The 13,313-nt window shown below is 42.9% G+C and overlaps 1 protein-coding gene across 1 annotated transcript in view; it reads left to right on the top strand.

Annotated features, from left to right (window-relative positions):
* Positions 1-13,313, top strand: part of LOC139989675 (uncharacterized) — a 102,871-nt gene that overhangs the window by 67,401 nt on the left and 22,157 nt on the right. Inside the window, 1 exon segment of the mRNA XM_072008170.1 lies at positions 11,511-11,635. The gene's annotated coding sequence lies outside the window, so the exon portion shown is untranslated.

Below are 13,313 nucleotides of genomic sequence, written 5' to 3'. Positions count from 1 at the left end.
ACAGGAAGTTTCTTTAGTACTTGTCTACAGTTGTTGCAGATTTGCAGTTGTAACGCATATTCGTCACCTTTTCTCCGCTTGCAAATGAAAATAAGAGTAGGAAGACTTGTTCATTAATAGAAATTCTAATTTTCAGTTTAGTTTCGTTATTTAAACAATAACTTCCATAAGTCTTCTAGGAAAACCGGCCATTTCGCTTCTTTAAAAATGAAATTGTCTATCGTCGATAAGAAAACGCAGTGCGCGGAAACGACATCGAACGAACCGGAGTTCTACGATCGAAATTCGAGGTAAATGATGCCCGAAGATAAACGCGCTCGGCTGCACGTGCACCGCGTGCAAACGTGAAAATTGTCGTCGTTGCATGAGCGCAAGCGTGCGTGAGCCTACGTGCAAGATGATACGCTCGTATGCATCGGGCCCCCCGGCTAAGTGACCTGCCCGGTGCATCTGCGTAATTCGCAGCACGTGCATCTCTCCTGCGCGTTTATACGGTGGCGAGCGGTAATCGCTCGCGAACAGCCACCGCTGCTCGATCAAACGGGAATCGAAACGGCCGATTCGTTTCTTGCGGCGAGATCGTATCCAATAAGGCGATAGGAAAATCTTTCCGCATCTTCTCCGCTTTTAAGATTCAGAGGAATAGGAATTGCTGTAGAGAATAGTCTAATTGAAAAACACAGAGAAGAAATATGATAGTATATTCTTACTTGTGTCCTGATTTTGATATCGCTTTGATATGACCGAAGGTCTCATATATATTATTTTAACAAAATAGTTTGTTTGATTAAAGATATAAAATTCATAAAAAAATAGGTGATAAATACAACAAGCTTTGTAAATAAATCGACGGCATAACTAATCTTATATTTGTATAATCAAGGGAGTGGCAGAAGCAAATATTTAATGGCAAAGTCAAATAAAGTGACGATATTGGTAATACTATGTGATCGATAGCATATTGAGCTTTAAAATTGCTCTCTCGTAAGAAACGAGAAACGTAGGTAACTTGTCATAGTTTTTCCCTATGGTCTTCGATTGTTTCCTAGAAGATTACTTTTCTCCTTATAGAGAGTTAACTGGTAGGAAGATTCTGAAGGAATGTTCGAATAAAGAATCAAAGATTGTATAGCAACGAATCGATGCCGTGTAAGCGGATTAGAATCGAAGCAAATGTGAACGAAGAGATAATTGAGACTTGTTCAACGATGAATATTGACGTCCGTTATTGTCGACCTTTTTAATCTCCATAAGAATGCGATTGTCTGACAATATCGTTGAAGGAAAACGATTTGTTTTTCTCGCGATTCACCGATCAGGGTGAAATTACATAGTCGCTCCAGACAGAAGATCGGTAAAAGGAAGGAAGCGTCTAATGCGTGCACATTATGAATGCGCCACTAATTGATGAGAATCTGCTAAAGCGTTGAAGCCGAGAATTATGCAACGAAACGGTACGATGTAATTCACCCATTGTGTCGTAGGTGGAATTATATGGCGCGCAAACCTGTTTCCCATGCTGGGCATGCATAACCAGCAGCGATAACTTTATTACATACGGAGGCGATGTCAGCCCGATAGCTTCTTCGATCCGATAAGATCGCGATATCTCATCCGGATGTTTATTTCAAAGGCGGAATTACGAGTCTGGAGCGACGCCAGCCATCGTAAATTTCACGAAGCGAGAAAAATAGCGTCAATTCTTCTCCTACCACCTCTCTCTCTCCCTCTCTCTTTGCTTTTCCTCTTTTCTTTTTCTCGTTTAACGCGTCTCGTCGTTGACAACGTTTGTTGGTCGAAAATCTTCAATAATGGAAAACGGATCGAGAAAAAAAAGGAGAACGCTTCTGCTCTTTCTTTATTTTCTCTATTTTCTGTTGGATCGAAAAAGGTTTAAAAGGGAACGAAACATGGATTTTGTTAAAAGAAGAGTCCTTAGTCGCGACCATATCGCGAAACGATTCGTACTTTCACGTGCCTGGACAAATTACGGCTCGTCGTGGCACCGAAGACGATGAAAAATGAGCAAAATCCACTTCTCGAGTCATTAATGTCGCGATATCTGTTTTACGGTGCCGCGTCTGAAACATAACTTCGCATGGTCGACTTGTCCCTGTGCACGGTTCAGTAACTTCTCCTTTATCCTACGAAACGCGGAAGTCGCCTCGAATTCCTTCGCTGCTATTAGCGACGACGATACCTCCTCTCTGGGCATCGTAAAGAGCGACGATTAGAAGTAGACCGTTTACTGGGAAATCCGCCGCACGGAGTCTTACCCCTCACGATATTTAATAAATGCGCCGTCGTCTTTTCTTGTCTGCACATTGAAGTATCTTTCTTTCTTTACCATCGCAATTATAAATCATCGAACGTAATCTCATACAGCTCAGATGTAAAAACAATTTAACAAAGTACTACGTTCATTGTCAAAGTTAACTCTTTCGCTGCGTAACGATATATCTGGCAATGATTTATTTAAAAAAGCACGCATGTACTTACGTTCTCTGTGTACATCACGCCCCTACTTGATTATGCAAATCGTTTAAACGTTCACGCATACGAAAACATATTTGGAACCTACGAAAGGTCTACTACAATAGCGAAAGAGTCAAGAACCAGCAATCACAGCACTTTGTCCAAATAAAACAACTCAAAAATAATAAAATACGAGGAAGAGAAAGCAAAGAAGAAACTCGATAAAGCAACGCGAGTATTTCTTATTCGAAGCAACGCGGCGAACGGTGTCGCGGGGGTGGAAACAGAGGTGAAAGGGGGTGTCCTACGGTCGAGGTGGGGTGTTGTACACCTCCGCGATCCATATTTTACAATATGGACGCGGGGTGGCTGGCAGGTTAGGGGTGGCCTATAGGCGGCACGCTGATGTACGCAGGTCTGCCAACGATTGGTCGATAGTAACGCGACGATTCTCTCTCCGACTTTCTCTCCCTTCCGCGTCGTTGTATCTCCTCCTCGTTCCACAAACGTGATTTACACGCGCTTGCGAGTGGTCGTATGCAGATCCTTCCTTCGTGGATGCCAGTTCCCCACCAGCGAACGTCGTTTCAACCCTCCGACCCTTGGAAACTCGTCCGGCCTATCGCTCTTCTTCCTCCTCGCAGACCGAACCTTAAGGGTGGATCATTTTATATTCGCCTCCGCGATAAAAAAATGGCGAACAACTGGTTTCTACCTTTCTCGTTGCGAGATAAGTTTCATATATGGGTTTCAAGAAGGGGCAAATAACGCAAAAATTGGGCGAACTCAAGTTTAAAAAGCATTAAGAATGGTAAAAAGATTCTACGCTTTGGTTTGTAATGAATGAAATTATTTGTTCAAGCTTCGGTGATTCGTCTGAAATATCACCGTAATTTTTGAACTTCCATTTTCAAATAACGTGTACACAGAACATCTATAAAATTCTGTGTTGCTTCCTTTGTTAATGCACGATATTATCTCCAGTGTATAAAAGACGAAAAATATTTCTACATTAATTACTACTTAGCCACAAGTTCTCGAACGGTATACCCTTGAAACGATCTTCGATTAACCTCCGACCACCTTTCCTGTCTTCAAACGACCCTGACCACTTATGACACATCACCGTTCACTCTTTCTGACCTTTAATTAATTTTCAGTATAGACGACAAGTCCTCGCACGACCTCGAATCATCCTCGCTTAATTTTCAAGTAATCTTCACTTCCTCCCCGGGATTAACAGAATCATCAAACAATTCCCATAGACAATTTGAAATTTCTTAAAATATACAAACCGCTATAAATTACTTAATTGTTCCACTCGTGTATTTCGCTGTCACTGCAGAACCCTATAGGGTGGCGTGCAACGAAAACTTTACTCGTCCTCCCACGCAGACTTTCCTCTCGCGTTCTCTTTCCGCTGAGAACGTCAAACAAAGGACTCCCGACTAGGTGCATTATGTCTCCCCGAACTCATAAGAAAACGGGACTTCGAAAATAGTAATGATATTATGTTTGCGTCTCCCGCGGCAGGGAAACGGCGAGAACGCGTTAGGGGTGAGCCGGAGGATACCGAAATGGTATAGAGAACGAGAAGAACGAGACGAAGTGGCGTATAACGAGAAACAGAGAGAGGAAGGGGGATATGGGAGTTGTAGACGGGGTTGGAAGGAGGATGAGAGAAGAGAGAGAGAGAGAAGGAAAGAAAAAGAGAGAGAAAGAGTGGAATCTTGGACGTAACGGGAGGGTGAGGCGTAATATCCCGAGTAAAACTTTTCACTCAACGCGAGAATAGGGTTGGCTGGCTACGGGCTACGGCGCTGAAGGGGGTTGGCTGGTCGTACGGCGGGAAGGAAGGAGGCAGAGGCCAACTAAGTACAAAGAATGTAATGTCCTCCTTCTAGCGGCCCGCTATACCTTTCACCGGATTTCACCCGGAGATGTCCCGTGGAATAATAAGGATAAGAATGCCAGGGAGAAAGACTAGGATGGCCAGCGTCTAGCTTCGTCGAGCGTTAGTCGCGCGGTTTACGTAGAAGAATCCGCGAATCTCGGACATCTATGGGGTAGAAACTGGGAAGGGCAGAAGAGAAACTGTGGTCTGAGCTCCTTTGAACGATCGACGTGGATTATTTCGCGAGATAATGAGGGTCGGGTATTTTTTCTTGTCGGTAGAATTGGCGCTTGAAATCTGTGTAGGCGTATTTAGGAAAAGAAATACGACGAAAGAGAAAATGTTCTGTATTAATCTGTACTGTTAAAAAGAAAAATGACAATCGGTCTTTTCAATTCGAGCTTTAAATCAACCGTGGCTTAGATTTATATAGAGAGGCGAAAATTGTCGGAGTCATCGATAAAAAAGAAAAGCTCGGAACAAGAAAAAGCTACCCATTAACATTAAACTGCCCAAAGCAAGAAGAGGAAGAAAGACAGGGACGCACTCTGCACGCGTTTACGTCGCTCTTCCGTCGTTGCCTATAAATTCCTCCTATTCCCTGGTGCAAGAAACTTCGATCCACGAACCACGGAAGAGGAACAGACACGGGGAAACGATATATTAATAGAAAATAATCGCACGGCGAAACGAAGGGCCAAAGTCTTCCAAGATTCTCGCCCATTTATGAGTCGAACCGCCTTACAAACGACAGTAATTATTTAACCGTTCCTCGGTGCAACCGGCCGTTTTTTGCCACGGTGATCGCCGTTGGCTAGCAAACGGGAAGGGAAAATGGAATGGAAAGAGAGAGAGAAACGTGAAAAGGAAACGGACAGAGGATAAGGAAAGAGAGATTGAAACGGGACTGGTGGGAGTCAGCCCATAAGCGAGTTCCATAAGGGATACCGTGAGAATTGGAACTGCGTATGCGCCACGGGGACAACGGGCCGCGAGGAGCTCTCTCGACTAGGCTAGCTACGAGAAAAACTCACCTTCATTATGCTACCGGCATCGTAATATAATGGTTAAAATCACCGTAAATGGCCGCGACCGGCCGCCCGTCCAAGCGTTATACCGCGTAAGCACGCGCTCCCGTGCGTGAGACACTCTGTGTACACGGGGTGTTGCAGAAATAACCGCGGCAGATTAGACCCGATGCTTTTTGTCGCTGCCTAGCTCCTATCGATCCTACTTTTTCGGCCCTGTCTCGCTGTCGTTGCTTGTTCCAGCCAAGGGTGAATTGGCTCGGGAACTACACGGAGAATTACTCAATCTCGGAACGCTGTGCATTTTGTCCTGATTTTTTTACGTTTTTCAATAATTAGGATAAATATTCCCGGTTTGCGTTATACACATGTACGAGGACCATAGGCGAAATGCACGAGTCGCGGGTCTTATTTTTCATACGAGAGCGATTTTCAAATTCTGTAGCTTGTCAACCAATCGTGTATTACTGTCTTTTTATTAAATTTCGTTGCGGAAATCTATCAAAAGATATTTACGTCAGAAATGTAGATTTGAAAGTGCTTATGTCCTGTGATTACATTTTCCGCGATTGTCGTATATTTTTCAGTTTTCTCCTAGTACATATTACGTACGTATTCTATTACAATTGCTCGTGGTAATCCCAGAGGACGACTGAATGCAAATTCGCGAAGAACACCGCGAACTACGCAGAATGCAAACTACGATCACGTTGCGAAACGGAGAAAGTTACGCGAACGAAACAACAATCGCGCGTTCGCGTCGAGACGTAAAGTCATCCTTGTTAGACGGCGAGACAAATCGAAACTGAAATCCTGGGTTAATAACCAGGGTCATTAATCGTTGTAATCGCCAATGTGTTACGAACCGTTGTATCGTCCTCTTTCTCTCCACTTCGACGTACATACGCGATATACAATACCTTCGAAGTAAAACAAAATTTCTACCACCTGGAATCATCGAACCGATAAAATCCCTATACGTAGAAGGAACTTGTAAAATTATTAAAGCATTTTCGAAATTCTGATCTAGCAATTTCAACCGCGTGAAACGATGACAAATACCGACACCAATCCGTCGCTCGACATGTAAACGAAATGCAAACGACTGTCAGCGGCCCTGTTGTCGCAATTGCAAAAATTGCGAAAGTTAGTCGATCGCGATGTAGTCATTGGCTGCCTAGGCTGGCACTAATGTGGGAGAGCTATGTCAGAGCCGCGGCGTACCAGATATCCCGACCGTCAAAGTCGCACAATCCGGCCTGTCCGGATCATAAGCAGGTGGTTTGTCAGGAATGCCAGAGGACTGGCTTGGGGACTAATAAATCGAACACAACTCGCTACGATTTTTCTTTTTCGTTTAAATAAGGAGCGCGTTCCGGCTTCGAGGGCGTTCTCCTCGAAAATAATTCAATCGGCTTTTATTCTTTAAAATCGAGGTCTTTTTCCCCGCGATTTTTGTCTCCTTTTTTTATTGTTTTCTTTCCACGTAATGTCGAAAGGTAAAAAAGGGAAACGACCGGCCAATCTATTAGATAGCCGGCCGATTGTTTCGATCCGGTGGCAAAAGCGCGATTTTACCGCCGTGACGTAACTGGAAATTCTTCAACAATGCCTCCTTGTTCCCTTGCCCTCTCCTCTCTCTCTCTCTCTCTCTCTCTCTCTCTCTCTCTCTCTCTCTCTTTCTTTCTCTTTCTCGACAACCATTTTATTTATTTAAACCTGGCTAACGAGCATTTTCTCCGCGATCTCTTTCCTAGATCCCATATGTGTGTACGCGTGTACGCGATTAATAATTTTATTAGTTAGAAAGGGAATAATTACTGAAATTAACGACTTCTTCGAAACACTTTCTACGACGTCGATAACGATCGTACGCGAGTCTAGCATACCTATTCGCTATAGACATCGACCAGATTCTATGTGTATTATGATGATAATACTAAGCCAATCCAGTGTCACGCACCAATCCCACGATTCTTTCTTCCGGTTAATTTCTCCCTTGTTTATTATATTATGCCACATATAAATATTATTTTCAAACACCGATGATAATAATAATGTTACAGAATTATTCTATTCAACATACTCGATCGTTTCATTACGAGAAAGTAGATAGAAATCCATCGTGACTACCGTCTTAAACAATCCCAAATGAATAATATTTCAACATTTCGTATTTGACGTAAATCAAATGGAATACGATTTAATAGCAATCTTTCTGCGTGAATTCTATCGTTGGAAATCGAATATTCACGCAAAAGTGCAGCTGCTTACGATCGTTTTGTACAGCGGGAAAATCGGTGCGTGTATAACGATACGATCGTGGGGGGAAGGAGGGGGTCGAGCAAACGAAACAGCGTATGCATGCAAGAGCACGTTCCACGGTTAATGGCGGGCATACGCGTTCGAGCATCCGCGTGGCAAGTAATTGAGCAAACCATTGCGAAGCGTGAAATGCTCAATAGTAAGTAAATTATAGGGTCTGGCTTATTGAATAACATGCTACATAAATGTAATTAATAATTACCGACCAATTATGCCTGATACAAAGACTCCAGATATTTCAGTCTATGCCAACGTGTCTATTCCAGCGTTTCGATTCGATCGTTGGAAACCTAACTTTGCAAGTGTTAGAATTTAATCTTAAAGTTAAGATTAATAATCTGTGGAAGACACAATGTTTATGTCAAAATAATATTCGGTGATATTTATTAAACAGAACTACAGAACCAAATGTATATAAGCGAGTGATATAATTAACAACGTATACAATAATTGTTGATAGTTGGCCAGTTACTCTCAGACTAGACGTAGGTAGTAACCCATGATCCCTTAAATATTTTGAACCCGACTCTCTATACAGTAATAAGTATGACCTGTGTAAGTGTTCTGTTCAAATACCTGTGTGGGTTTCTTTGTAGGAGTATTGTCCCTATGCGTATAATATCGTTGTATTCCAACAGCAAGGATTATTGATACTTCTGACGATTACATTTCTAAAATTTGCATAGGAAAGTATGTATATATATACCAGCGCGTTTTTATTATTAGTTGGTATAATAATTGTTACAATTGGATGTGGCACATTTCTGTTCCCATAATCTTCTCATAACGCATGATGTGAATTATATTATGATGACGTAGACAATGCAAGTGCCAAAATTGGAAATTTTCAATTTACGTAAAATAAATAAATAAATATATATATATATCTTATGAAATTTCTAAATGATAAAATTAATTACTTCAATCTTCAGCACAGAATTTACATTCCTTTCCACTAAAAGCATTTCATCTTCTCATCACTTACTCTATTTACCATTTAATCTCAATACTTTCTCAATACTTTAATCTTAAAGTACAATTTCTAAAAAGTTTGCCATCTTAATTGTTACAGTATTATCCAAGTGTTTCAACTCCGATCGCTGGTGGGAACGCGAAACGCCCCTTGGGTTCGGAAGGAGGTAAACGACTCGGCGCGGCGGCACGAGCCAAGTGCAAATAGGCAATACGTCCGATTAGAAGCGTGTTATCTTAGATCGGCATTCGGGCTCCTCCGCCACGGGCACCGTTGCACCTGTGCATCGGGTGAACCAGGTGACGCGAAGCGACCGAGCTTCTGACGGTGCCCACCTACGTTGCTGATATACCACGTGTCACGCTCCACACAGGAAGTGACGTCACCGTGTCACGGAGCACGATGGAATGCACGGCCGCGATAGCACGTCCCCGATATCCAACGATCGTGCCACGCTGTGGATAAGCGAAGATACTGTCGCGAACGCACCCAGATTTCCCTTCCAATACAAACACTCGACAGGACTTATATTTTATGCCAAGAGCATATTAAAATTTTAGGCAGAGGTATAAAAAGACATTAACCCTTTGTACGTTGTGTTGGCGCTGGTTTTCCATCAATGATGGGGTGTACATTTCTAATTTTGTTATCAATTCAAAATTAATACCCAAGATATCAATAATGATATTATCTACTCTGATAAAATTGTTTGTAGAGTTCCCTAAAATAGCAAAATTCCAAGCTGATCTTTTTCTCAGATTCTCGATAAAGTAGCGACTTTTGTTCGATAGTGTAAAATAAATTCATAGGTATCTTTAATCTTCCCCTTTTCGAGACATGATATTTAATTTTTCAGCAAAACCTTTTACTACTGTTGAAGTCGTCATCACTTTAAGAAAACTCTACATCTGGTCTTTAGTTTTCTCAAGCACTGAAGCCATCGACAGCGTATGGACAAAAGACCGCGTCGAAGGCAAACCATAAACAGTAGATAGGCGACGTTGGCTTCAGGGTTTTCAGTCATAGGGTAACACTGCTAGCGTGCGGATCTGGAGCAGCTCATATTATATTCCGAACTTTGTATTTACACTTTAGTTTTAAAATATATATTTTCTACCTTGCAAGATATCCACGCGTTCCTTTGTATTCACATGCATCTAATAACCTCAACAACTACGAAAGGGTGATCAGGTCGTTGATCAATTGTATTAAAGAATTCTCAAGATCCAGAGGATTGAATCTAGAAAATTCGAAGTCCTCGCAATCTCGAGAATAAATAGAAGATACGTCATAAAGAGAATCGCGTTTAATACCGATTTTCAAATCTAGTGTCGTTAAGTTCTGGAAGTAAAGCCGAAGGGGATGAACGATGTGCGTATCACGTGTTGCACTGGGCAGGCCGGGCAGAAGAGGAAACACCCTTCCTGCCATCTCCTGGAAAACACTCGTAACCGGCCGAGTTCCGTGACGCTTGAAAATCAATGAGCTCGACGAACTAGCGGACTGGCAGATTTATACGGTTCCACTTTTATGAGCAAATGTTGAGAATATGATTAAATCAGGAGCAAAATATTTATGGAAACAGCGAATCAGAGAATCTACGATCGTATCCGCTACTGTAAAATAATGACTACTCGAGAAATCGCGTTCACATTACTACACGAGCAACACGAGCAAGAAGAGCCAAACTTTTCTTACGAATCAGCCATAGGCAAAGTCAAGAATCATTTTCATTGAAAGGGGAGAGGGAAAAGAGTGAAAAGGCAAGTCCGATCGACTGGTCGGTCTTTTCATATTTTTCTGTGAAAACTCGATGGATCGAGAGTTCAAGGGGACGAAATTCACGGGTCGGAAGATCGGAACATAACAACGGATCCCACGATCGTACGACGACACTGGCCTTGCAACTTCTTCGCGCAAGACACGTCGAAAAAGAAATCGGCCCTGGACTGCATAAAGAATGCAATTAAGCGAATCGTGTATTGTAATTAACGGCCATTCTCTTCTTCCGACGGATTCCCTCCTCGTCAGGTGCGTGCAAACGTGCTCAGCTGAGTGGACGTAATCCGTTCTCCACCTCCTCTTTCTTCTCCCCTTGCATCTCCTTTCTTCTTCTTCTCTTTCTCCCCTTCTTCCCTTCTTCCCTTTGACTATGTCGCGTCTCGTTCGTCCTTTGCTCTTTTATTCCTTTTCTATTCTTCTCCTTCTTCTTTCTTCCTCTTCTTCTCCTTCTCTTTCTTCTTCTTTTGCCATACACCTTCCACGATTAGCCTCTCGAATTAGCGACTACCGCACGAACGTGACGAACAAATTAACAAATCCAACGGGACGCGACGATGCGTCCGAAATTCCCGTGATTGTCGGACAAGGCACGCACACGAATACAAACGATTATATTCGACATTCTGATGATTAATAATTCCATGTATTATTCGTATTACTATCGAAATGCAGAGCGTACAATGAATATTCGTAGAGATCGTCGACGTGCTATATTCGTTCTAAATTATATTCGAAATCAAGTTTGCGAGCGTTAAAAGAAAGTTTCGTAATTGCAACCGGCGCGATTCTCCGGTTAATTAAGCAGTCGTCTGCGGGCACGAGAAATCGGGCAGCCGATAAGTATTGTAAAGCCGCGAAGGCAGGGTCTATGTAGCGGTGGAAATTCATTATTAACGTAAATCAACCCAATTACAAACTCTATTCACGTCTAGTGCACTTCCGCCGCGATCTGAGTCACTCGATTACATAAGCACCCTCGCCAAAGCTCGTAAACGCTTTTACATTGAACTGCATATTCCCGTTTGATTTGCAGGCTATCCAAGCGTTATTTTACCGTGAGTTCACCAACGATTCGTTCATCCATCTTCTAAACTCGATCGAAGGGACATAAAGGAGCGTTGAGAGAAATCCAAAGGCCCTATACGTTCGATTTCGCAGGTGAGTAATCGACTAGGACGGACGCCAATCAGTACGAAGCTGAACGAGGCAAAAGTTGATTCGTGCCGCAAATTCAATTAAAAGTTGCGGTTATTAGGTTGGACAATGAGTCCCACGAGCCCCTCTGCTCGAGGGAGCGGACGTACTGTCGTAGAAAGGGCAGAAGAAAGGGTGCGCACAGAGAGCAGAAGGATAGATAAAAAAGGACGAAACGTAAAACTAATGGGGTCCTTGCTGATTCCGCTCGGCTGCCACCTTGATTAAGCTGCTCGCGACGCTTCGAGAAAATATAATGACTTCTTTGCTCTGCAAACGCCGCTACCCTCACGGCTAGAGGTTCCTTTCGCTCGTTTTCTCTATGTGTCTGTTTCACTTCCTATTCGTCTTTAGTTCTTCTCGTTCGTCCGACTGTCCACGGTATCTTCACGAGGAGGCTCTCGCGTTAGATATAGCCTGGAGATAAGTAGACGTCTGATTTCAAAGATTAATTAACGAGAGATACGTTCGCGACGCCGGTCAGCAAGAACAAAGAAGGAAGGCCATTCACGACCGACAACAGTCACGCGTCAAAGCAATCGCGCCACGTTGGAAATGTAAATATCATCCCTGATTGGTAACCACTTATCGTAGCATGCGTTAGCAACGCATTAACAACGTTATCGGAAACGGTGAACCGACGTAGACCATTTAAAGAGATATCAGTCTCGATCGTAAATATTGTGACATAAAATCGCGCACTTCATTTTGGGTACAAAAGTTTGCATCTATTCAAACTTACTTGAATTTAAAAAAAAAAACAGTGAATTGAAAAAGGAAGTAAAAGATTGACATTGATGTTCCATTACGATTATCGGATAAACTACAGGTGCATCAAATTTGAATCGCAAACGATTACTATCTTTCAGGCGCATATCTTGTACCTTTTGTATATAAATCTACGCTTCGTCACAAAAGTTTCCAAGTTGCGTCGTGTCTATACGGCCATCAGAACTTTGATCTATTTGACATGTAAAAACCTGCCAGTCAACCTTTCCACGATATTATACCAAGCACGAATCACGAAACCTCAATCATCCTTAGGTTTAACGATCTAACATTATAAGCAAATCACGTGCGAAACGATCGAACAAAAGAACAAGATCAAGATCAAGATCCCGCAATGGAGCCGCAGGCTAAATAACCCACGGATCCCGTAATCGATTCTGAAAAGGCTGCCGATCGATTTGAGAATCACGAAAATCACGTGGCGCATCAATCATCTGGAAGTATATCAAACTTCTGCAAAAGCCAGCGTACCTCGACCGACTTATTATAATAATCTAAGGCCTTAATTAAGAGCTTACGGTATAAAGGTCGTCGTATAAAACGCGCCAGCAGCCGGCACAATGGCTGCGCGAGGCCAGCACCGAACAACAACGCGGAGAATAGCTTGGAACGTGGCGAATTGCTCGTGCCCCGCAATCTCGCCCGGAGTCCCGGCGGCCAAGATTAAGGGAATAAATATCCAGACCCGATAATTGTATTGGTAGTTTCAGTAACTAATGATCTAAAAGTCGTTAGCACCGCGCCCGATTCGTGAAGGGTGTTACGAGCCTTATACTTTGGCCCTGGGACGACCAGATCCAGAGGAACGAGGAGAACGTTGGCGTGGAAGGAGAGAGGAGAGAGGGCGGGTGGT

This window comes from Bombus fervidus, chromosome 8 (assembly GCF_041682495.2).
Source record: "Bombus fervidus isolate BK054 chromosome 8, iyBomFerv1, whole genome shotgun sequence".
Taxonomy (NCBI): Eukaryota; Metazoa; Arthropoda; class Insecta; order Hymenoptera; family Apidae; genus Bombus; species Bombus fervidus.
This window is presented reverse-complemented; position numbering and strand designations above follow the sequence as displayed.